Source organism: Ictidomys tridecemlineatus, chromosome 9, assembly GCF_052094955.1.
Source record: "Ictidomys tridecemlineatus isolate mIctTri1 chromosome 9, mIctTri1.hap1, whole genome shotgun sequence".
Lineage (NCBI taxonomy): Eukaryota > Metazoa > Chordata > Mammalia > Rodentia > Sciuridae > Ictidomys > Ictidomys tridecemlineatus.
In genome coordinates this window covers 62,544,831-62,570,252 of record NC_135485.1, presented here as the reverse complement: position 1 = coordinate 62,570,252, position 25,422 = coordinate 62,544,831, and the positions used below count along the sequence as shown (strand labels likewise).

General features: G+C 37.9%; 1 protein-coding gene and 1 non-coding gene across 5 annotated transcripts in view; one reads left to right on the top strand and one right to left on the bottom strand.

Moving 5' to 3' along the window:
• The window catches only part of Rasgef1b (RasGEF domain family member 1B), a 553,928-nt gene that overhangs the window by 243,954 nt on the left and 284,552 nt on the right, over positions 1-25,422 (top strand). The gene's annotated exons all lie outside the window — the stretch shown is intronic.
• Trnaa-agc (transfer RNA alanine (anticodon AGC)) lies at positions 18,080-18,148 on the bottom strand. Its single transcript has one exon. It is a non-coding gene; the product is annotated as a tRNA-Ala (tRNA).

Sequence of the window (25,422 nt, the reverse complement as noted above, 5' to 3'; positions counted from 1 at the left end):
TGGTCTCAAGAAAGTAGAAGGGAGATCAGTGGAGTAGAGAAAGAGGACTGAAGGAGAGGGAGGAAGGATGGGAAAAGGAAGGAACTGCAGAATGAAACTGACAAATAATGCTATGTACCTATATGAATAGGCCACAGTGGATTCCTTCTTTATGTATATCTATAAAGCACCAATTACAAAAATTAAATAGAAGGAAGACTAGTGCAGTAGAAGAAGGTATAACAGGGGGAGGTAGAAGGCAGAGAAAGAGGAAGTACTGGGAACTAAAATGGAGCAAACTATATTGCAATGCATGTATGAAAATGTCAGACTGAACTCCACTATTATGTATAACTATATTATGCTAATAAAGACATTTTTAAAAGGTGGATTGTTTTTTTTAAAATCAGAAGACTACACAGAGTTTTGAGACTAATTGGCAAACTATAGCTTATGGACCAAAGGTGGCCAGCTGACTATTTTTGTAAATAAATGTTTATTGTAAAACCAATATGAACATTTATGTAGTTGATTATGATTGCTCTTAATGTGCAATGGCAGGGTTAATACTTGCAGTAAAGACCACGTGACCCCAAAGCCTAAAATTTTCATTGTCTGTTCCTTTACAAAAAATATTTGCTGATCTCTCAATGAGATCAAAGGATTTTGGCAAAATGGAAGGAATTTTAACTTCTTTATATGAACATGTCTTTTTATTGATACCAGTGGTTCAGTGAAATGGGCATTTTGATTAACTGTCAGGGAGGAAGGTATAGTCTTTCTAAAGGACAATTTTGAAAATATGTACCAACAATTTAAAAAATTCACATCGATTTTTAGACCCTGAATATAATATGATAAATATTAGTAGTATTTCCTCCTGAGGTTTGGAACTTCAAATGCCATTAGACTGAATTAAAAACTCCAAAGGCGAAGGATGAGAAGGGAAGGGGAATGGGAACAGGAAAGACAGTAGAATGAATTGGACATAACTTTTCTATGTTCATATATAAGCACACTCCCACCATTGTGTTCAACACAAGGATGAGATCTTAATTAGAATAAGATATATTCCATGCTAGTATAATCACATCAAAATGGACTCTACTGTCATGCATCACTAAAAAGAACCAATTAAAAAAGAAGAAGAAATCTCTTGTAACTTTTAAAATTCCTTACTGAAAATTTAGTATGTTCTTAAACACCAGATAAAGACACAAAGTATGAATTTATATTACATTGGGGGGATTTTTATCCCTAGATCATTGCCATTTTGGTGGTAGTTGTTGAAGGAGAAATAGAGGCAAGGCTCTTGGTATTGTGGACAGGCATCTTGTAATTTCTTTGTTTATTTTGCAAAATTAGTCTATTAAAGTTTACTTCCAATTGAATAGATCCTGGGCTTTCAGTCATTCTATATTTCTTCTGATCAACTCTTTTTGTTTCTTGTAATTGACACTGACACAGATGCACCATAGACCCAAAAGGACAATTTGTTATTAGTTTAAAAAAAAAGTTATTGTTGTTATTATTTCTTTTTTATTCTGGAAAACTTCATTCCATGTTACCAGTTGTTGGTCTGGGTGCCTTGCTCTTTGGTAGAGTGCTCAAAATGTGCAAAGCCCTGGGTTTGAGCCCCAGCACTGGAAAAAAAGAGAGACCTTTATTTAATAATCTATAGATAGGAATTACCGGAATTATCATGACATGGAGAGGTATGTTAAACTGTCCATAAAAAAATGTTTCTGATAGAACAACTAAAGTTTCAGTATCAAAACATTGCCCTCAAAAAGAAAAAGAAGACAGAGATGCAAGATAAGCCAAGAGCCCTTCCTATGCCTTAAAAAAATGTCTTCATATTGGAATCTATTTGCATTAATTGTTCTTTTGTAGTCAGTGTACACAGAAACAACCTGGGCAACTTCAGTCAGCATAGTTGGCGATAGACCCTTCATTGGTGTCTGGTGTCCTCCCTCCAGAGGTAAATGAAGCTGGGAAGGCGGTAACTATGGCAACCAGGCACTGCTTGAGAGGGGCAAACTAGCTTGGAGGTGTGCTTAGTATTTTCTTGGTGAGGAAAGCTTGTGTGTTTTTATTTTTTTTTTAATCTTCGTAATTCACTAGGAATACACTGTGTTGAATGTCAGGATGAATGCACGGGGACATAGCTTCGCATAGACGGCACCTCCTCAACTGCTTTTAAAGTTCAGTTTCAAGGCTGCATGACTGTTCTGGAAGGCCTGGGGGCTTCTTGGCACATCTGTGAAACCAGAGTTAGTGCTATGTGAAAGCATGTGTTTTCTCACACTTAGAGGTGACATTTTGGTGCTTATAAAGAGGCTTTTGCTACAAAAAAAAAAAGAGTCAAGAACTAGGGTTATGAAAAAAAAGACTGTTTTCTGTGTATATTGAGATAAATGTGCAGGCATGAGCATGATTCATAGATAAACACGTTCCTGAGTAGAGATGGAGTGCTACTTTCATGGCAGGACCTGCTACCTGATGAAAACTCTGTGAAAGATCTCTTTTTCCCTCATACATAAACAAGTACACCGCAAGATGTTATTTGCTTCAGTATAGAAATGGAATGGATTTTTAGATTCTATTTTTGTTAAATTTTTCCTGAAAAATAGGAAAGTCTACCAAACTGATGGTTAAATCTAAGAATGTAGAAAACAGCATAGAATAGATCAGATGTAGGGGAAAGAGCTCATTGTAATTCATCATTGAGAACAAAACTCAGTGGCAATTCTGCAAAGAGAAAGAAACCATTAAGTTTATAAGAAGAAGAAATTAGTGGTGATTTTTCATTTGCAAAATGTACCACCTTTATTCCAAGGACCATTAGCGTACAGTGGCCTTATTGTTAATTATATTTTGCTTTGTGAATTAAGTATCAGAGAAAATTTCAGTAGAGAGAGAAATATTATAATATCTTACAAAGATGTATTTGTGGATCTATTTATCTATCTATAAATAGATACATTAAAATTTTGTTAATAGTTAAATTTAGAAGTAGGATTTGTGGGAGAGAAAATTTTATGACTCATATTGAATCTTCCTAAACTGCATAGACTTTTTACTGCACATTTGCAATAATTATAACCTTTAAAAATTTTAAGGCTTATTTAAGGGGTGGAATTTCCATAGGCTTGTCAGCATTCGAAAATATCTAATATATGCTATTAAAAATGATATCTGTTAGATATACTGCAGTGACTATTGACAGCCTTTTCAGCTACATGGCATCAGGGGAGTATTTTAGCTTTGTCTATTTTTGTCCTCTAGGTGATAATGAAGTCAAGTGGAACCTAGTGTCACCCCATGCCCTCCAGTCATTCTAATTTTCCATGCTGCCTGCCTATAGAGCAGTACATTTAACCACCAAAGTTGCTGGGTGCTATTTCACATCCTGGCATTGTACAAAGCTGAATAGATCCAATATCCACTGGCCTAATAATTGAAAACATCAAGGCTTATAGTTCAGGGGCTAAACTTTCTAGTAGCTTCAAATTCCATAATCAAGAAAGCCCAAATTTCTGAGTTGTGACTTCTCACACAGAAGAAACCAGAGTTAGACAACAATAGAAAACTTTCCCTTTCACACTTACCTAAATGGAACAGTCTTCACTTTGCATTGGAGGGAAAAGGGAAGGTGAGGAGCAGGAGGAGGTGCAGGGGGCGGTGATAAATAATAAAGAGAGCAGAGTTAACATTTAGGCTCAAGTTAGGGCTATAGAATTCTGTTATCATCTGATTTATAATTTTTATATGGATAGAATGTCTCCAATGAATATAAAAGTACAGGTTTAACCACTATATAAACATTTATTTGAAATCATATTATGAGACAAATCAGGGGAAGTAGCACTAATATCCCTAACTTAGGGGCTTCTGATTTAGATAACCTTGGAGTTCTCCTACTTTTAACCATTGAATCAACATTGTGAGAGAGATTAATCCTAATTCCACTTATAGTAAACCAAAGGAGAGAAATTATTGACACCCCACCCCAACATCTGGAAATGCAGGAGTAGACTGCAGGCTTGCTAAGTGGCTAAAACAAAGTTGCCACTGAGTTGTTTAGCACCTCACTTTTGCTGAGGCGGGCTCTGCACTCAGGATTTCTTTCTGATTTCTGTTTCACTTTGCAGGTGGGTATAGGTCTTTTTGTAGGTAACAAAAGAGATGATTCCTGGAGGACTTGTTAGATGGTTGATTTCAGTGCAATAGGATAAGAACACTTTTCCCCTATGTTCTTCATCATTAGAGTGGTCCAAGGAGGACTCCTTAGTCTCTTTGGGGTCGTGTGCTGGTTCCACAGCCAGCCATTGGTTCTAGAGGTATGTGGTATTGTGATGGCCTCCCCCGGCTCTCCTGTCCACTTCCATAGTTAGAACTGATTATCTAGGAAATATCACAATCCAGTAACGTTGCATGATAGGACAGCATTTAGGAAAAGAAAAAAACTACAGCATTTGTAGCCTGTAGGTGACATCAAAGCCGTCTTTCCCTTTCACGCTTACCTAAATGGAACAGTCTTCAATCCTGCTTATATCCCCAAGTGAACTGAGGCAAAGGATCAAGAGGGAGTTTGGGAATGCCAGCCTTCAAGTATTTTTTTTTAATTAATGAAGGACATTCTTAAATCTAATTGCCTCACCAGAGATGTTTCTCTCATATTTTGAAGAATTGAAAATCTATGAATCCATGACTATTTTGAATTAATTTTCTTTTTTCCCCCAAGTTCTTAGTCCTCCTAACTCTGAAATCAATAAAGATTATTGAGACCAAATCAAAATAAAAACAGATAATTTCCTTGGGTGTCACACCTAGTAAAAGTTGAAAGTTCATCTTGAATATGGAGTTTATATTTTACTCTGCATGTTTTTTTACTTTGGAATGTTGGGTAAAGCCCAAACTCTGTCAAACTCCTGTGGGGGATTTGGATTTTAGGACTAGCAGCCACATCATCCACTCACCACCATTCCTTTATGGTTTGGCGTTGGTTGGGGATACACAGAGGACAGATGAGAAGTCTGTTTCTTAGCTGGTAAATTAAATTTTACTTATTATTAAATTTTATAGGCTTTGAGTCTTTTTTCTGAATGGGACTTTATAATCAGTCTTTTTTGGGGGAGAAGGGGGGACTGGGGATTGAACTCAGGGACACTCAATCACTGAGTCACATCCCCAGCCCTATTTTGTAGTTTTTATTTAGAGATAGGGTCTCACTGAGTTGCTTAGCACCTCACTTTTGCTGAAGTGGGCTTTGCACTCATGATCCTCCTGCCTCAACCTCCCAAGCTGCTGGGATTACAGGTGTGCACCACCATGCCCAGCTATAATCAGTCTTTTGTATAGCAATTCGACTAATAGCTGCCTAGGGCTCTTGACAAATATTTCTCATTTCCATCATTATTTCCAGGCTAAGTCTATATAAGAAACTCTGATCTAGGGCAAGTTCCTTCAAGTAATTCTTTGGGTATGATATCATTTCAATGGCTTCAAAGTGCAGTTTAGGAAATAAATTATAGAATATCAAAGCTCCAGAATTATCACTCTTCTAAATATACTATCAACACTTTATTCTACCTTCTAAAATAAAATGCACCTTTGAGTCTCCTGGTCTAAAATCTAACATGAAGGAACAAGTGGGTTTCAGATATAACTGTTGCTAAGGATGCCAGAGGATTCAATGGCTAAGATGATGCTACTTTGAAGTTGAAAAATATAAGGTTTAATTCTGATTTTACTGTGTGATGAGTTTGGGACCAACTTTCTTTACCTTTCTGTTTCCTCCTTAGTAAACATCAGATAGTATTTATTAATGTTGGTTCGAGTGCTAATAAGATAATATTTGTGAAGGACTTCCCCCAGAACTAGGAGTATAGTTAATACTCATAAATTAATGTTTTTTAAAATCATTGTTGCTAATTTGACCATTATTATGCATTTTTATAGAATACAGGGAAAAATCCTATCAAAATCTATGCAAGATTATATGGTCTCCTTTACTGACCTCTGATTCTATATGTTTATGTATAGACAAAGTTCTGTGAAACTAATGCTCTAAGATCACTGATTTTAGGAAGTTTTTCTTGATATGTAAAGCGACTACTTTGTTTCTTTAATCTCCTTATCTTTACAGATGTTCCTGCATTTGCTTTGAAATTGTAAAGACATTGTCCACCTTGTCACTGAGTGATCCCTCCTCCCCTCTCACAGGGGAAATTCCTATCTGGGTTTGGTTCTAGGTTAGAAGCTTTATCTCCCTTGGGAAAGTAGTGGCTTTCCTCTTCTCATATCAAAATGACTTACGTGACTTAACACACATCCTCTTAGTTCTGTTTATTAGGATGATTAGACTTATTCTTTTCACTCAATCCCAACCACTTGGTTTATTGTTGTATTTTGAATGTTTACTTTTCTCCATTTCCCATGAAAAAATTTAATTCTATTAATTTTTTTTTTTTAATTTGCTAAGGCCCATGTCATTAAGGGAAAGAGATGAGGCATAAATATATAGAAATATTTATCATATTAATCTTTGTAACAGTTAATATGATAAATATTTCTTATACATATATATTTTATTAATTATTATTTGAAAGTTTCACCTTTGAATGTAAGTTTTGATTATCGACAACCCCTTTAACCCAGCTAGTTCTCTTTTCTTTGTTTATTTCCTCCACGTGTTTGTTCCACAGATATTTCAAAAATGAATCAAATTATTATCAGTGAGCTTATGTCCTACTAGGGAATACTGACTCCTGAGAGGAAGTACAAACCTAATAATATCGAAGTAGCTTTCCATAAAATAAAAAATGAAATTTGAATACTATGCTGGTAGTTTTGATGGGAAAACTAGCTTGGAGAAAGGCATGGCCCTATTTTCCGACACTCCTGCTGAATCTAATGGGATTCCTCTAGCTTGCCCAGAGCCTCGGGTGAAATTGGTTTTTCTGTTTGTTATCTTGGTGCCTTTTCTACAAAAGCTACAAATAAGATGTCCTTTCGTATCTGGGAGGGTAGAGAATGAATTTTGTTTTGTCACATCCCTGACTATGCTCTTAAGGGTGAGGAGAAAATGTGGCTCCTATTTGTTTAATTCCATTTTCTTGTCATTTTAAATTATATATTCCGGGATATTTCTCAGACAATGTACTATCATTGCTTAATATTATATTTTCTTCCCTGTGGTTGTTTAAGGCAATAAGAGTCATTTTATTATATTATATGAGGAAACACAATGTCTTATTAATCATGATTATTTTATTCATAGGCTGACACGGCCTCAGAAGAGTGTGGATCACACCAAAGATAGCTATTCCTGCTCTTTAGGTCATGGGCCTCTTTGGGGATATTTCTTTTCATCATTCATAGAGAATATTTTTTTCTTTCCTTTAACATAGTACATTTTATTTAGGAAAACTGATCCTCTGTGTTAGGGATAATGATACTCATTTGGGGTTTACTTAATGTCTGTTGAACTATTGCTATGAGTTTTATGACGCATTGGGCCCTGAGCTGAACATAGCCATTACATTCTGTACCTTAAACCCCAGCAAAGTCTAGAGGTAAGAATATAAGGTAACTGGTAAGTATATAATTTTTTTTGACCTCTCAGATTTTCAACTCTAGAATAGGTGCAATGTCGTGGGAGGGGCTTTATGAATTTGAGATAGACTTTGGTTATTCAAGTTGGGGTAACCAGTGGTTCCAGTTTTATTTGATCCTCAATGCCAAAGTAGGCATTGGATAACATTCATTTTTATAGCTGTCTAGGTTTAAAATATTAGGCCCACGTTTCCCTGTTTTTGTCATTGAGATTCAGCTCTGGATGCCAAGATTGTTGATTCATCTATGAAATAGACTGGGAGAACCTGGGTCTTCACTGTGGGAGGAGGCCTGCTCCATGGGAAGGAGGGTGTTCTTTCCAGGCCATCTAAGAGCATGTCTTAGAAAAATCTGACTGTTAAAGGATATAGGCAAGGCTGGCTCCACAGATGTGATCCATCACCCTCAGAGGGAACTCATTGTTGGTTTAATGTTCTGTTGTCATCATCTTGAAAATTTGTTTGATTAATTAATTTTGTTTTGAGACAGGGTCTTGCTAAGTTGAGCACACTGGCCTTGAACTTGTGGTTCGCCTGTCTTAAGCTCCCAAATTGCTGGGATTAAAGGCTAGCACCACCATGCCCAACTTGAAATTCTTAATAATTTTGAACAAAAGTTTCCGCAGTTTCATTTTTGCAAAAGGTTCTGAAAATTATGCATCTAGTTCTGTATCTGATTCTGTACTCATCTGGACCTAGTAGCATCTAATAGTTATATTATATTTGTCCTGATCAAGAAATAGGATTTTGAACCTGTACCTCTTAGTTATTTTTAAAAGCTCATAGAACAGCATTTGTGGAGATTGGCTGAAGGATTTGAGGCCTGTCCACTCCTATAAACATGCTGCAATCCATTTCTGGATTAGACCAGATGAGTCCTGGTAGTGCCTGGACCTTACCATGTGCTTCTTTCATTCATTTTATTGAATTACTCTTTGGTGGCTCACCCTCATATTGAAGGATGTCCTATAAAAAGTCCTTATGCTACTCATAACTATTGACTGGAAAGATGCTGTTGAGGGTATTGTTTATAATAATATTCACTATCTTACTGTGAGGATCAAGGAAAGATTTTTCTCTTTCTTCTCAGTACCAAGAATGGCTGTTTTCCTGACTGGTTTATGACTTATATTTAGTATAATGCAACATGTCTTTCTCTTTGTCTTGGATGTCAGGAAGCTTGGAAACCTGTGCCTATACCTCATGTTTGCCTTCTGTGAAGTAACTTCACTGTTAATTCATCTTATCTTCCATATCACATTTTCCCCTGCCTTTGTTTTCTCATCCATATATTATTTTTTTTAGTAGTGTTCCACTTGTGTCATTACATCTACAATTTTGTAATTAGCCTTGAGTGTTTTTCCTGGAATATGGTAAATAATACCAATGTATTCCCTATAAAAAGTTTTTTTTTTCCTGAGTATATCATGTTCACACCTGGGAATACACAAGGGAAATATTTTCAGAGGAGTGGTACTCTTTGAGTGTCAAAGAACAATGATGGTGTCTTTACTATGTAGAAAGATACAAAGCAGTCATTTTAGAATGTTATTACTGCAAGATAATAACAGTGTTTGGTAAGAATAAGATATGACTTGAAATAGATGAATTTTGACTCTGCAAATCAATTATATTTGAATTTTACTTCATGTTGACTCAAAAACAAAAACATCCTATTTTAAAAATTTGTTTCCACATACTTAGGAGAAGTATTTAATATGACTAGTGTGATGAAGAAGTTGCTTTCAATATAGGATTTTTTTTTTTTTTTTTTTTGGTGGTGGTGCTAGGGGTTGAATCCAGGGCCTTGTATATACTAGGCAAGCATTTTACCTACTGAGCTATATCCCCAGCCTTCAGTATAGGGATTTTTATAAGCACAAATAACTTATTATTGTTGATTTTTTAATAAACTAATTTCAGTGCTATCTTTTTTACTTATCTATATTTGGTAGGGTGGAAGGTTACAAACATCATGTACATACAATAAATTTGGGAAGCAATTGAGATTGTGGTACATAGATGTATTTTTTCTTACATTGACACTTATATTGTTGTGTTCTTCTCATGACAATTTTATTCGAACAATTCATTTAATATTCACTCACAAACATGTATTAAAGACCAACTAAGAACAAGGCATTATTCTAAGTGTTGGGACACTCAACAGACTAAAAGCACTGCTTTCCTATTGCTTATACTTCAGTGATTTCCCCTGAATTGTTCCCACGTACTCTTGTAAAGATATATCCTGTTTCCAATGCTGTGTGTTTACTCACTGGCATGTTGAAATCAGCTTCATCCGAAATGTAACTTTTACCTGGATTTTAGATTTTTTTCTTCTTTACTGATCAAATCGCTGGAAATTTCATTTGATTTGCTAGTGAGCTACATATTTTACTGATTATGGGGGTTATATGATTTGTTTGATTTGGGCTAATTTACATAATTTTCTGATTAAGCTACATATTAGCCTTTTGACCTTTGCACTTCTTCAAAGGTAGGGGATAATTAGCCTGCACAATTTGATGGCTTTCGCATCTGCTATTTTTTTTTTTTTAGCCTCAACTAATAATCACTTCTGATAATATGTAGATTTTCTTCTAGGCTAAATGTGAATAAGCTATTTTTTACTTTGGTACACATTGCACCATGGAACAATGCCCCCTATTAAAACAAAAACAAAACCCCCCCAAAACTATGTAGCTTCCTGCTCAAAATAAGTTGAAAAAATATGAGAAGGAATTTGTCAATGGAATTTCTTAGCCTCAAACCTTCCTTGTTTTGCCACTTAGAAGGAACAAGAAGTGTGCTGCTATTCACAGAAATGTGGTGACTTTGTGGTTAGAACAGAAATGCATGTGTATCATAATGCCTGCTTAGATAGGATTTGAGATTTATTTTCTTGAAGGAAAGCCACTTAATTGTGCAAGTCACTTCTATTGACTATAGGGAGAAAAACCTCCTAGAAAAAGCTTTGTTTTCTTCTTCACAGCAAAGGGAACAATCCCAGCTTGAAGAGAGAGCCTATAGAATGGGAGAAAATCTTTACCATCACACCTCAGATAAGGTGTTAATTTCCAGAATATACAAAGAGCTCAGAAAGCTTAACTCCAAAAAACCCAAATAACCCAATCAATAAATGGGCAAAGAAACTAAACAGTCAGTTCTCAAAAGAAAAAAATACAAATGGTTAACAAATATGTGAAAAAAATGTTCAACATCTTTAGCAATTAGAGAAATGCAAATCAAAACTACACTGAGACTTCAACTCTCTCCAACCCAAATGGCACTTCTCAAGAATATAAGTAATAATAAATGCTGGCAAGGATGTGTGGAAAAGGGTACTCTCACTCATTGCTGGTGGGACTCCAACAAATTAGTGCAACAATTTTGGAAAGCAGTATGAAGATTCCTCAAAAAACTAGGAATGCATCTACTATTTGACCCAGTTACCCCGCTCCACAGTATATATCCAAAGAAGTTAAAATCAGCATAGTATAGTGATGCAGCCACATCAATGTTCATAGCAGCTCAATTCGCAATAGCTAAGCTGTAGAACCAACCTATATGCCTATCAACAGATCAATGGATAAAGAAATTGTGGTATATATATATTTAATGAAATATCACTCAGACTCAGCTATAAATAAGAATAACTATAACATTTTCCAGTAATTGGATGGATCTGGAGACTAACATGCTAAGTGAAATCAGCCAATCTCTCAAAATCTGAAGGTTAAATATTCTCTCTGATATGTGGATGCTAACCCACCACAAGGTTGGAAGAGGGGAAGAATAGAAGATCAGTAAATTAGACAAAGGGAAATGAAGGGAAGGTTAGGATTTAGGAAAATGAAAGACAATGAAATGAATTTGGCTTAATTTTCCTATGTACACATATGAGTATACCACAGTGAATCTCACCATCATATATATACACGAGACTGGAGTCCTAATTAGAATAAGATGTATTCCATGCTCATATAAATATATCAAATAGATTCTACTGTCATGTACAACTAAAAGGAACAAATAAAAATTAAAAATAAATTTTAAAAAACTTTGTTCTGAGGATACCTATACTGGAGGAAAGAACTAACATGACCTTTTTTGTTTGTTTTGTAGTACTGGGGATTGACCTCAGAGACTTAAGCATGCCAGGCAAGTGCTCTGCCACTGATCTTGGCAGAGGCCAAGGAGGCTTTGAGAGTTGTGGTCCTGTACTTTCTGAGGCTCTCTGTTATTAGAAGTTCTCTGCTCCCTTCTCATTTCCAGGGGAACTCATGAAGAAGAGAAGTCTTGCCTGGTAATGTGGGTTCTGCATCAGAACTTACAGGTGTGGGTGGAGGGCTGGTAGGAACTAACAGGTGCCCTCTACCTGCTTCCTTGGATTTGCCTTAGGAGCTGTGGTTTCTGTAGCTAAAGGTGTTGGAAGTCAAGGGGTTAGGCCAGGGGCAATAGATTCTCTTTTCCTTGGAAAACCAGTCAGGCCTATGTAGACCTCAGAGCTTCCAGACGGGCAGAGGCCTGTGGAGCTGTGTAAATTCTTAATTGTGATGTTGTGTGTCAGCCATGTGGGCAACATCAACTGGGAATTAAAAGTCATGAAAGGTCTGAGCAGATTTTCTGGATGGAGAAAAGCCACCTAGAAAGCATTCTGTTCTGATAATACTTATCCTGGAGGAAAGGGGTCATGTGACTTCTTTTGGATGACTTGACACAGGCCAAGGAGGTATTCAGAATAAGAATATTTGTAAACCAATGGAGTGGGTGTGCCAAAGATGAATACCTTTCAAATTTGAAAAATTTTTAAAAAAGTAAAGTGGGATACAGAACAATATTGGCCCATATCAAGATGTTTGCAAAGGAATTGGCTGCAATCGCTTTTTTAAAGCCACAAAGAGAGTTGTGGACATTCTAACAAGAACCACTTCAGTTCAGCAGCATTTTTAGATCAGTTGGTGAAGTAAGTAGACAGGTCTATCTAGTACTTAATATTTCCAATTAAACTGTTTCCCACTTGACTACATCGGTGGATCTTCAAGTAGACCTTCTTAGTATTGGAGAAACTCTATGCAAAGTTTTAAATCCAAACCATTACATAATCTCCCAATTATTTATGAGCCATGGAAAAAGAACTAAAGTCTCTTTTCAAAAACTGCCTCAAGCTGCTTCAGTCTCTGAGCCTCTTCTTTTCTTCTCTGCGTGTAGACATAGTTTTCTTAGGATACAAAAAGGGCTCCATTTGGTTCTTTTAGCTAAAATAGTCTCATCATCGGGCTTTAGTTGAAGCTTTCATTTTTCTGTCACCCCAGCACTCCAGTAGACATTATCACCTTTCCCCCATGTTAAGGTTCCTTGTAATGTCCAAGGGCCCAAGAAAACTCCCAAGTGCATGTTATGCAAAAATGGTTCAGCCGAGTGTGAGGACTGGTTTCTCATCCAGTTAAAGTGTGACCTAGAGCGTTTAAAAAACTCACTATTAAATAGCCGTGAAAGGTTAGTGCAGAAATTACGGGATTAGCCTAGGTGCCCATCAGCTGATGAATGGATAAAGAAAATGGGTTGTATGTGCACAAAATTATTATTCAGCCATAAAGAAGAATAAAATCATGTCATTGTTAGGGAAGTAGATAGAGCTGGAGATTATAATGTTAAACAAAGTAAGCCAGACGCAGGGGACAAATATTCCTTGTTTTCCCCTAGGGGAAAATGAGATGAAAGTAGTAGGGAAACTTAGAGAAGAAGAAGGGCATCAGGGAGAGGAACTAGGGGAGGTTAAGGGAGAGGAATGGGAGATGGGTCTGATCAAAGAACATTATTGCATGAAAGTATATTACCACAATGAAAACCATTATTATATATAATTAAAATGCACAAATAATAAAAAAAGTTATGGCAGGAGTCATATATCTGATATTGTTCTGTATAAAGCCTAGCAAATAGCAGATGCTCAATGAATGCCTCTTGAAAAAACAAATAGATAGCTGCTTATTAAGAAAATAAGATTTATTTGAAAGGTAAAAATAATATTAATAACATTGTCATAATTGCTAAGTTAGAGAAAGGTTGCATGACATCCAAAGGAATAACCTTTTTAAAGAATCCTGATTAGTGGTACTTTGAGAACGCACATCTTTCCCCATCCTCGCCGTTCACTGATTGTCAACTTCAGCATCACAGGTCTGTCACAGCACGGCTCAGGAAATAAGGATTTTGCTCTTTCAAATTTTTAGTAAACTTTCAATGTGCTGAAACTAGTCGGCAGGAAGCAGAAAACTGAAACTTACATTGTACAGTCTGCAAACCGAACGTGTAGGATTAGTTTAAATTTGCACTATCTCAGTGGGCCCTAAGCACCCCCTTCTAAGTCATCCTGTAGAAATTGCTCATTTTATCACTTTTATAATGTATGAAAAGGTAGGAAGGATATATCTCAAGATACCAATTAATGATGAGTACATTAAGTTTAGAATAAAAATATTAATTATGTTGAGCCAGAAATAACATGGATATTTAATACCTTCAAAGCAAGTTTCAACTCTATTGCATTTCAGCATCTCTGTATCAAACATGTGTGGCTGAACTTTCTCCTTACATTAGAAGTTTCACCATGAATAAAAGACATCCAACTCAGACAGTGATTCCTTCCAATCAATTGGTATACCAGCTACATTAGAATGAGCTTGCCAAAATATTGACTTTGTGCTAGGTGCTTGCAATTATGATTCAGTAGATCCTAGCGAGGCTATTCACATGCATGCATTAAAGCATTTTAAATTTCTGGTGGTAAGGTCAATACGATTATCAAAATTTTTTCCTGATTTACATCTGATAATACCCAGCAAGCTGCACGTGTGCACGCACATTCACACAGTGTGTTGTGTAGCTGAGGAAGAAGAATGGAATGGTTAAGATCTGACAGAGAAGTTTGAGTTCAGAGTCTTAAGCAAAGTTCTAAAGCTGGCATTGATCTGGAGTATCTACTGATTCCAGGTGGTCCAATGCTTAGACTTTAGAAGGTCACATATGCACTGAAGGTGAAAATAGAGCCTAGGAAGATTGGGAGATCAGATCAGGATTTCCATATAAATTCAGAATCTCTCAAAGGCAATATACGTGATATGCTAGAAAACTGGGAAATGCCTTTATTTGTTTGTTAAGGCTATTGTAACAAAGGACCAGAGAATCAATTACTTAAATAACAGAAATTTATTTTTCCATAATTCTATGTACTAAAAGCCTGTGATTGAGGTGTTGACAAGGTTGGTTTCTTCTGAGACCTCTCTTCATGTGAGACAGCTGTCTTCTCCCTGTGTCTTTACTTGATCTCTCCTCTGCGCATCTGTGTCCAAATTTCCTCTTCTTCTAAGGACACCTCTTCTATTGGATTAAGGCCCAGCTTAACAATCTCATTTTAATTATCTCTGCAAAACCCCTATCTCTAGATAGTTTGAGTTATGGAGGGTTAAGAATTCAACATATAAGTTTTGGGTGGACGCAATTCAGCCTATACCATTGTCCATGGGTGATAAGTGCTATAAGGAAAAATAAAGGGGGGAAAGGAAATTGGAAATAGCCAGAGACTGCAAAGTGAAACTGGATTGTTGTTTTTGTCTCCCTGCAAAAGTCACATACGCAAAGACCTCAGGTGAAGAAGCTGACTACATAGACGTCAGGGGATGTCTGGTATATTCCAGAAAAAGTATCGAGATGGCATTTCACATCCACAATATCAGCAATAACTAACAGGTCTGATGATACCAGTATTTGGTGACAATGTTGAAATAGTTTGGATCTTGAATGCCCTACAAAGGCCTGTGAGTTGAAGGTGTGGTCTTTAGCCGGAGGCAGTATTGGGAGGTAGTAGAACCTTTGATATGTAGGGCCTAGTAGAAGGAAGTTAGGTAATTGGGGCAATGCCCTTGATCCCCTCTTCTTCCTTCTTGGCCTCCATGAGGTTGGTAGCTTGTTCCACAAACTGCTCTTCTGCCACCTGCTCCCACCACAGTGTATGTACTATCTCATCACAGGTCCACAGGCAGTGGGGCCAACTGCCCACAGACTGAAACCTCCAAAACTGTGAGCCAATATAAACCTTTTCTCTTGTTACTTTGATTGTCTCTGGCATTTTGTTACAGTAGTAGAAAGTTGACTAACACAGATGTGGAGAAATGGGAACTCATACACTGTTGTAGGAGGTAAATAAATTGCTATAAACACTTTGGAAAATATTTAGGTAATTTCAAGTAAGATGAAGATAATGCCTTAAAAATTCCATTTCTAGGTATACCCTTAAAGAAACTTGTACCTGAGTATCAGGAGAGAATAAGAATATTCATGGCACCATGGTGACATTCATAGCAGCAAAAAAAAATTGGAAATAACTTTATGTTCATCAACAGAAGAATGAACAAATAAACTTGACATATTGACATATGAAGTACTATGTGCCAGTAGAAATGAATGAAATATAACTATGTATAAACAAGAATGATTATCAAAACAATGTTAAGTGTATTTACAGGATGCTTCTACATAAGTAAAGTTAGCAAACAAGCAAAACTAAATAATTTCTTTTAGGAATACACACACACACACACACACACACACACACACACACACACATACAAATTTCACATTTATGGTGGAACCACAAAGAAGGAAGGGGATGGTTAATAGAAATCCAGGATGGAGTTTACTCTAGTGGGAAGGAAAGGAGATGGATAGGGAAAGAGTACAAGGAGACCTTAAAGATGTTTTTTATTATATTTCTTAAGCTAGCTTATTACTACATGGCTATTTAGATATTCAGTATAAAAAAATCTGGTCTGTTAAAATTAGTCTTGATTACGTTAGTTAAATGGGTTAAGAACAGATTTTTTTTAAGAACATCTGGTCATCAATAATATATATTCCCACATAGAAAATGGTGCTCTCTTTAATATAGCCTCGAGTCTTGCATATTTTTCTTTCTTGGCCCAGTTAAACAGTTATTTTCTTTGAGAGTTGGGGTAAATGCTATATAATGCCATTATGCCAAGATTATTGCTATATTTTAATGTATTTTTTTCCTTTCACACATTAAAAATCCTAACATTTTATTTCTAAAATTGAAGAAGCAGATTCAGCACTAGCAGAATCAGGACCCTAAACTAATTCAAAACAGACAAACCTTTACTTCCAATACTAAGCAAGCATGATTAACCCTTATTTAAATACTCTTTTCTTTCATCGAACAGGGCAGTTGACGTCTCTGACCAGCTACTCCTGTTGATGAAGCAGATAAGCTCAGAGAGAATATAAAGCAAATTAAACTCCTACCCCCCTGTAGGGAAGTTTTAAATTTACTCTTTTCCCTCTGAAGTTGTGATAATTTGAGTCTATAAAATGAACATCAGTTCATAGATTAATGGGGAAAAAACATAAGAAATTTCATTATGTAGTGAAACACTGGAGCCAACACACAGCATGAGACTCAAGAGGAAGGCTAGACAATTGAGTCTTACCAAGTAAAGGAAGGGATAGAGCCTGGGCTTACAGAGGAAGTGAGGTGGCCTGGGCTGTGGAGGGTTCTGGAGGACCTGCACATTGAGCAAGGGTTCTCTCCTTGTGCAAATGAAGTCTCCCAGGTAGCAGTCACCTGTGGTCACCTCTGCCAGGCCAAGTGTCGGACTCTCATGCTCTTCTTCCTGTGGAACAATTCCTCCTAGATGCTAAGGGGTACATCAGAGAGCAAAGCCTGTTTATGTCCCCTGGTTGTTTACTTCACTTGTGGAATTCTCTTTGTGTGGGTATAAATTTATTTTACAAAAGTGTAGCATCTCAGAGTCATTCCTGTGTCCACAGAGGTCTACCATTTCTCTGAATAAACAATTCAAAATATGCCAAAGCAATTTATTTAGTATGGTATGTTTTACTCTCTCTTCCCTTCGTATTGGAGCATTGACTATTTGTGATTCCATTTTGAAATCATCTTCCTTGGTGGCAGATCTTCAACCATAGTGACACAGAGCTTTGGACTTCATTTATAACTATGTTCACATGTAATTTTGGACCTGAGCTTTAAATAACCCTCAGAAATAGCTGAACAGTTGGAATTACAGAGTAGGCAAATGACCGTAATGCCACTAAGTTCTCTCATTAATAAGTGTGGATAAATGGGTCAAACTTCTAGTACCACAACCTGTCTCTTATAATACGTTGCTTTCATTAGTTCCTCAGTTTGGGAAACATATCATTTAAAAAAAATGTTAGAAATAACAGAAAACACAGCCAGAGTGGGTTACATAGAGTGGTTTATTTCCCTACACCATATATATAGGCACTGCTGATGTTGGTTTAGATTAAAGTCTCATGATGATTCTGATGTCTCTGTTCCCTCATAATCACAGTAATTGTCAGTAGCTCCATCACTATGTTTGTATTCAAGACAGTAATTGGAAATTGCCTAAATATTTTCTGGTTTTTCCCCTCTTTGGTGATACTGGGGCTTGAACCCAGGGCCTCATGCATGCTAGGCAAGCACTCTATCACTGAGCCATCTCCTGAGCCCTTTTTATTTCGTATATTGAACCATGGTCTTGCTGAGTTGCCCAGGCTGTCCTCGAACTTGTGATCTTCCTGCCCCAGCCTCCCAAGTAGCTGGGATTACAGGTGTGCCCCACAGTGTCTGACTCGTTTACATCTCTTTGTCTAAAACTGTAACCTATCAGTGTTTCTCATGGAAACCAATGCTGGGGGCTTGTTTTGTTTTCCAATCTCTGCAGTAGAGGCAGGCAAAGGAGAATGGGGTTGGACTGGAGTTGAGCTTGGTGTGAGTCAGCCTGCAGTGTTGTGCCACAAGAAATTGGAGGCATAGCCCAGGAGCTGACATTGAAAGGTTTGATGAGTCAATATATCTGCACTGCCACTTCACTTATAAGCTTAAGATATTCTTTGAAAACCCTGTTTTTCTATGGACTGTTCCAGAAGTGGACCATATGTAATTACTAAGATTCTGTCTGTTACAAAGGAGATTACTGGGAGAGTTGACAATAGCCATTAGCAGTGTGCTTTTGCTGAAGTGACTTGCTGTTCAGTCTTTCATAGGTGTGGCAGCCTGTCTCATCCTTGGGCACTCACAGCTTTGCCTTTTGCTTCTAAGCAACTTTGGATTATTTGAGACCCACAAGATCAAACCAGGGTCCAGATTTTAAGGCTGAGGGTGGCATTTTTAAAAAATTCAGCAAGATGTGACTATAAAGAGTTGTCATTGCTCTCTTTATGCTTATTTAAATAAACCCCTGGGTTAAGCCATAGAACAGTGGTTGGAAAACTTTTTCTGTAAAGTGCCACCTGGTATATGTTTTAAGTTTTGTGAACATTATGTTATTGCTTTTCTTTTGCAACTGATCAACTCTGCTATTATGGGGCAAAAAAAAAACATGGACAATATACAAATGAATATTTTGGCTATGATCCAATAAAACATTGTTTACAAAAATAGGCAGAATGTTGGTTTTGACATGTGTACTATAGTTTGCCCACTCCTGCTCTACAGAGAGGCTGTAATACCAAATAATAGTGAAATGTGCATGACGTTTATTATGTGTCAGACTTTATTATTACTCCACTTAATTACATTAATCCTATGAGATTGTTCCTACCATTGATTTCAAGTATGAAAAAAAAACAGTCACAGGAAGGAAGTTTATTTGTTTTGTTCAAGGTCCCCAACTAATATGACCATAATGTGTCTTTAAACTTAGAATCTGGCTTCACTGTATGCAGACTAATAAAATGGTGTTTGTAAAAGTCTTTTCAAGAAAGTTAGTTAAGGGGAGGGAAAGAAGGGAAGGGAAGAAGGGTGCATAGCGGCAGGAAAGGTCGTGAAATAAGATGGGCATCATTACCCTAGGTACATGTATAACTACACATATGGTGTGACGCTACATCATATACAACCAGAGAAATGTAAAGTTATGCTGCAATTGTGTTCAATGAATCAAAATGCCTTCTGCTGTCATATATACCTAATTAAAATACATTAATTAATTTTTAAAAAAGAAAGCTAGTTAATAAAGCAATGGTGTGTTTCTCCATAATCCATTTGTCTGTCCTTACATCCATCCATTCACCCAGTCAAACGAGTTAACAGATGCCTATTTATTGCCTCCCATGTGATAAGCACTGTTCTAGGAAGTGGGTGACACAACAGTGGACAAGACTGACAGGATTCCTGCTTTTACAGGGCTTGTCCTCTAGCAAGCAGAGCCAGAAAGATGTACCAGGAGGCCAGTCAGTGAAGATGACCACGCTAGCAAATGAGGTCAACACACCTGGATGATGGGAGAATGGCTTGGCTAGGGAAGGTCTCTCTGAGGAGATGTTGCTTGATCTGAGACATAAATAAGGAGAGAAGCCAGCCACATAACGTTTTGGGAAAAGGGAACTTTCTAGAAGAGAAAATAATCTACACCCTGAAGTGGGATGAGCTTGGTCCAAGGGTATATAGAAGAGTGCAGGAAGGGCCTTACAAACAAGCATTGTCAGATGAGGCTGGAGAGCTCATCAGGATGCTCAAGATGTAGGACCTTTTAGGCAAAGATGGTCCCAGGGCTAGGGATTGAACCCAGGGTTTCCTGCAAGTGAGGCAAGTGTTCTCCCACTGAGCCACTTCCCTAGCCCCAGCAAAGATAGATTTGTTGAGAGGTTACTGGGGTTTTTACACAGAAAAGTGAATGATCTGATTTGCACTTGGACTTAATAATTTGAACTGCTCTAAGGGGATCACAGGAGGAAGCAGGAGGCTGGTTGGGAGGACAATGCATGAGTCCAAGTAAGAGAAGGTGATAGTTTGGTTCAGGAGGAGAGGAAGAGAGGAGAAAAATGTAAAATTTAGGGATTTCATTTTGTAGGTAGACAGAACTGCTGGAAGGACTGGATATGGGGTAAGAGGAAAAGAGTAACCCAAGACGGCTCCTGGGGTTTAACTTGAGCATAGATGGGGAAGCCCAAATATATGAGTCTAGATTCTAGGTCAGATGTTACAGCTGAGAAAAAAAAATTTCAGCATTATCTGCATATAGATAGATGATTGCATCAATGAGACTATTTCCTGCTCCATGTAACAGGAAACTCAAATCAAACTAGGTTAATGGTAATGGCATTTATCATCACACATAAGAAGAAGCCTAGAAGTGAGCAGACTTTAGGATAAGTTCATCCAACACTTCAATAAGATCTTCAAAGGCTTGAGGCGTATTTCCTTCTCTTTATTACATCGAAACAATGACTTCAGTAGCCCCAAGTTAGTTTTTGCATGGTTACAATCAGAACTGTGAGCTTCCTCCTTCATATCTGAGGGGAAAGAGAAGAGACAACAGGGGGAAAGAGGGAGAGAAGAAGTGGGAGAAGGAGAAGAAAAGGAAAAGAGAAAAGATAACTATAGCTCTCACTTAAGGGAAAACAAAACAAACAAATAAACAAATCCCTTTCTTTTCCAGAAGCCCCCAGCAAGGCTTTGCTCACAACTTACTGCTCCAAACTGGCTTAGGCCTGCCCATCCTCAAACCAATCATTGTCAATGATCATAGATTCCACTATTGACTTAAGAATACCTGGAACCAATTTGGAAAGTCAGTATCAAGGTCCATTATTTAAACCCAGGAGATCACATAGAGTAGAGAGATAGAATAGAAGACACCCCAGACCTGTGCCCTGCAGAATTCTCTTTTGTTTCCCTGATTTTACTTATTTATTTCAATTTTTATTGAAGCATTATTATTATACATAATAATAGGATTTGTTATTACATATTTGTGACACAGTGTAGCAATTGGTCAGTTTAATTCCTAGAACCTCCATTTTTCCTCCCTCCCTGGACCCTTTCTCTACTCTTCTGCAGAATCCTAATCTCTAAAGATGAACTTGACTTGTGTAGTAGGAAGGCATGGCCAGTGAGGGGTAGGAAAACTGGACAGTGTCCCATCACAAAGATCAAAAGAGGGAAGGGTGGGTGTTGGACAAAATGATGCTGAAGGAAAATAACATGAGGCAGAAAGGTTATCACTAGATTTTGATAGAGTGGGGTAAGGCCACTGTACCCTGTAGAGTTCATTCTGTATTAGATTGTGGCTGGGTATAAACAGGGTATGAACTTCAAAGATAGAGTCCCAATATTGATATGTCACTGTCTCTGAAAGAAGGGTAAGAGGTGGCAAGAGTTCATGGTTCACTTTTACATTTACTAATTGTGAAGTGATAGGCATAAGGGATAGCAGTTTTCCATAAGTGGTCTTATTATGCAGGCAAAAATGTCTTTTTCACACATTAATTTTCAATCTATGACCATTTAGCATGCCATAGCTGGACAAAAACAAAACAAATATGTAAATATTGAAGTCAGTTCTCTTCATCCTCCTTTTTGGATTTCTGCTTCCTAAATTCTATTTATTTATTTTTTTTGTAACATGGATGGGGAAAGCACAGCTGTGTAGATAGATACATGGGTCAAAATCTGAGTGTACTTGTGAAATTCGCCTCGGTGTCAATGATTCTTTCGTTTTCCATTGTGCTGAGAGATCAATTCGTGGATGGATACATGATTCAGGTTGGTGAGAATGCTAGAATGCTGAAGCTTCACAACCTCTTCATCCAGCCCAGGGTGAGATGAAGTCAGAAGTCATTGAGCTGAGGTGGGGGCTAAAAGAAAAGGGAATATGGAAGAATGACATGATAGCAAGTTTTTCAGGGCATTTGGGCTTTCTTGAATCTATTTCTTTAAAAGTCTGTCTCTCCTTTGAAATTCTGAAGTCCTTCAGTGAAGAGACTCTATTTTGTTTGCTTTTGTATTCTCAGAGCTTCAGGGCAGTACTACATCTATAAAATTGTCAAGTAAATGTAAGAAGGAAAAAGAGGGAGAAAGGTAGGTGGACTGAGATGGGAGAGCACAGGAATGTAGTGACATAAAGGAAACTCATAGTTTGGTATCTTTGTTTGGAGCTCTGATTATGTCATGAGACCTGGCAAGAGAAACCCCATGTTAAAAATAAAGTTTCCTGAAGGGTCCACCAGTCCCCTTAACTCAGTGGTTCAATTAGGGGTCTCTGTGCTTCGGGGGGGGGCATTTGGCAACATCTAGATATTTTGGGTTGTCACAATGTGCATGTGTAGGGAAGTGTCGTTGGCATCTAGTTGATAGAAGCCAGGGTTGCTTCAAAAACCCTGTAAAATGAATAAGATGTTCACATTACAAAGCCCCCAAATGACAGTAAGTCTCAGGGCTGAGAAGACCTCCCTTAATCACGCGTTGGTGCAGCTTTCTGTGCAATAACTATGCATTTACTTTCCATCTCCTTGTAATGGAACCTATAGTTATCCAGGTAATGATACCTGGAGAAGAGAAGAACCAATGCTAGTTTCCAGGAGTATATAAGGAGCTTTTTTTAAATTAAAAAAAAAAAGTCCATGAGGTATGTTTATGTCCAGACACCCTGGTTGTAAATAAGTTGAGCTTTGCCTGCTCATATCCATTTCTCTAGATAAAAATTTCATCATTCTTTACACAAGGACCTAATCTAACAGACCCAGAGAGCACGACAAAGAATAGACGATAAGAGATGTAATGAAATGCGCCCTGTTTTGCATCTCACCAACTGTACTTAAATGGCTCACCGCTAAAATATAAAATAGTGCTGCTGTGTCCTCTAACATTTCCTGCTTGGAAATGATCAGTAGTCTGGAGTCCTGTAAGCTGAAGGATGCTGGATAAAGGCTCCACACAGCTGTGAATAGCAGGGAGACCCCAGGATAAAGCAGGGAGTGTTTGGATCGTTCCAAATCTGGCAGACTTCTGTGCAATCACATCTGCGTGCAGAGTTGTGATATCTCTCATTACAATTTTAAATGATGAGCTTGTTTTATTTTTAATGTACATAAATTGCCTTCAATAGACTTGGTGATTGAACACAGTAAATATTTTTCTGTGACACTAAAAATAGAACTCTGGATGGCATCTCTCTTCCTTGTCCTGCAAAGGCACATAAGCTCTTGAATGTGGTCTCACACACAGCCTTCTCACTCCCTCTTATCCATCTCTTAGACTGGCTAGAGCTTGTCAGGACCTGCTCAAATCCCAGTGCCCTTAGTAAGAGTGAGCCGGCCTGGAGAATCTGCTGCACAGTGGGGTGGGGAGTGCCTTTGGAAGAAGCTGCTGGATTTGGGGCAGAAAGGCCCTCTTCCAGCAGGCTGTCTTGTCATGTGCCGGGGCTTCTGCCCCTCTGTTCTTTATGGCAAACAAACAGCTTGCTCTTTCTGCACATTTTCCAGTGCCTTCCATCCCCCAAGGAGCTGTGCATGCAAATTATATGTAGCCAAGGTTGTCCTATTCTGTCTGGTGTTCTCTGTGAGCTCTCATCTCTACATTGCTGCATTGGCAGACTTGGTGTAAGACTGAAAGGTCCCCACCACCCAGGCCCCAAGAATGCCTTCCTGTGCCACACACTCAGAAGGAGGAGTGGTGACTCATGTTAAAAAATTAGTGTCCATTCTTGTGGTTCCAAATCTGGTTGTGTAAGGTAGCATTGAAAAAATAGATATTTTTTTTTCCAAAATTGTTTTTAAGGACAAATAAAAAAACAACAACAACAACAACAAAGAAATAAAAATCTTTACCTTAGGACAAAGTTCACAGATATTCAGAATGCCGGCCTTCAGGCACTTCACTTGAAGGTTGCTCTGTGTTTCCAAGATGCTGGTATACTTTTATCTTGCCTAATAATTTTATTTAAAAAATAAAGTTATTGTTGTAGGAAGAATAGGCTTTTGTTGATTGTGTCACTGTTTCCTTGGGTTATGCCCTTTTAAAATAATCTTATAGAGAAAATGTATATAAAGTATGGCCACCTTCTTTCCCTAACATTTGAGAAGGCTTTCATCACATGGAGAGATCTGCTTTTTGAGGCTGGGACACGGGAGCTGAGAGGAGCAACCCAGGGTAACACAATAAACACCGCTGAGCAAAGAAGCCCAGCTCTGAGTTGCTCTTTTGATGCCTGATACTCTGCTGAGTTTTTCCAGCTATAAAAAAAGGAAAACGTGATCTGCTCTGCCACTTCTCCCACTTTTACATCCAGAGCCCCTAAACTGTTGGTTGATGAAGACGTAGGAGACCCAGCGTTACTGATAACACTGTGATTACTGCCTCAGTTGACTCCATCCAAAGGAAGATGAAAACATTTTAAAATCCCAGAGAAACTGGAGCTTCTGTTCTTTGGGAGAAGACCGTGGCGAAGTGCCCCTCTCTATCTGAGAAGTACATGTGTAGATCTGTGTGTGTATGTGTGTAGAGGTCAATGACAGTTTTGGAAGGGAGCAGGTCCTAGACCCAAGTGCCAAGTGCACCCTAGAAGCAGGGAAAGTGCAGCTTGAGGGCACGGTTCTTACCGCTGTTATCACAGTGCCAGCAGGAAAAGGGTTGCCCTCACACAGTCATCTCACAGCGCCAAGGGGCATCCTTACCATAGGGGCTGCTGTTTGGCAAGGCAAGAAGAAGAGCTGTGACTCCATCACCCTGTTGGCGGCAGGCCTGGTGGTTGTGGAGAGGCAGACTCCAAGCACAAAGTGAAGAGGCTGTGGCCAAGATTTCTGAGAGGACCCTTTCTGGCAGCTCTTCCCTGGAGCTGAATCTGCAGGAATGAATAGATGACATAGACTCTCAAGCCTTTTGTGAAAACAGGCCTACTATCAATACATTCACAAATGAAGTGGATTCATTATTCACATTGCTTAAAAAGAAAATGATAACCACACAATTATCTCTTATTTGCTGGGGAATGTT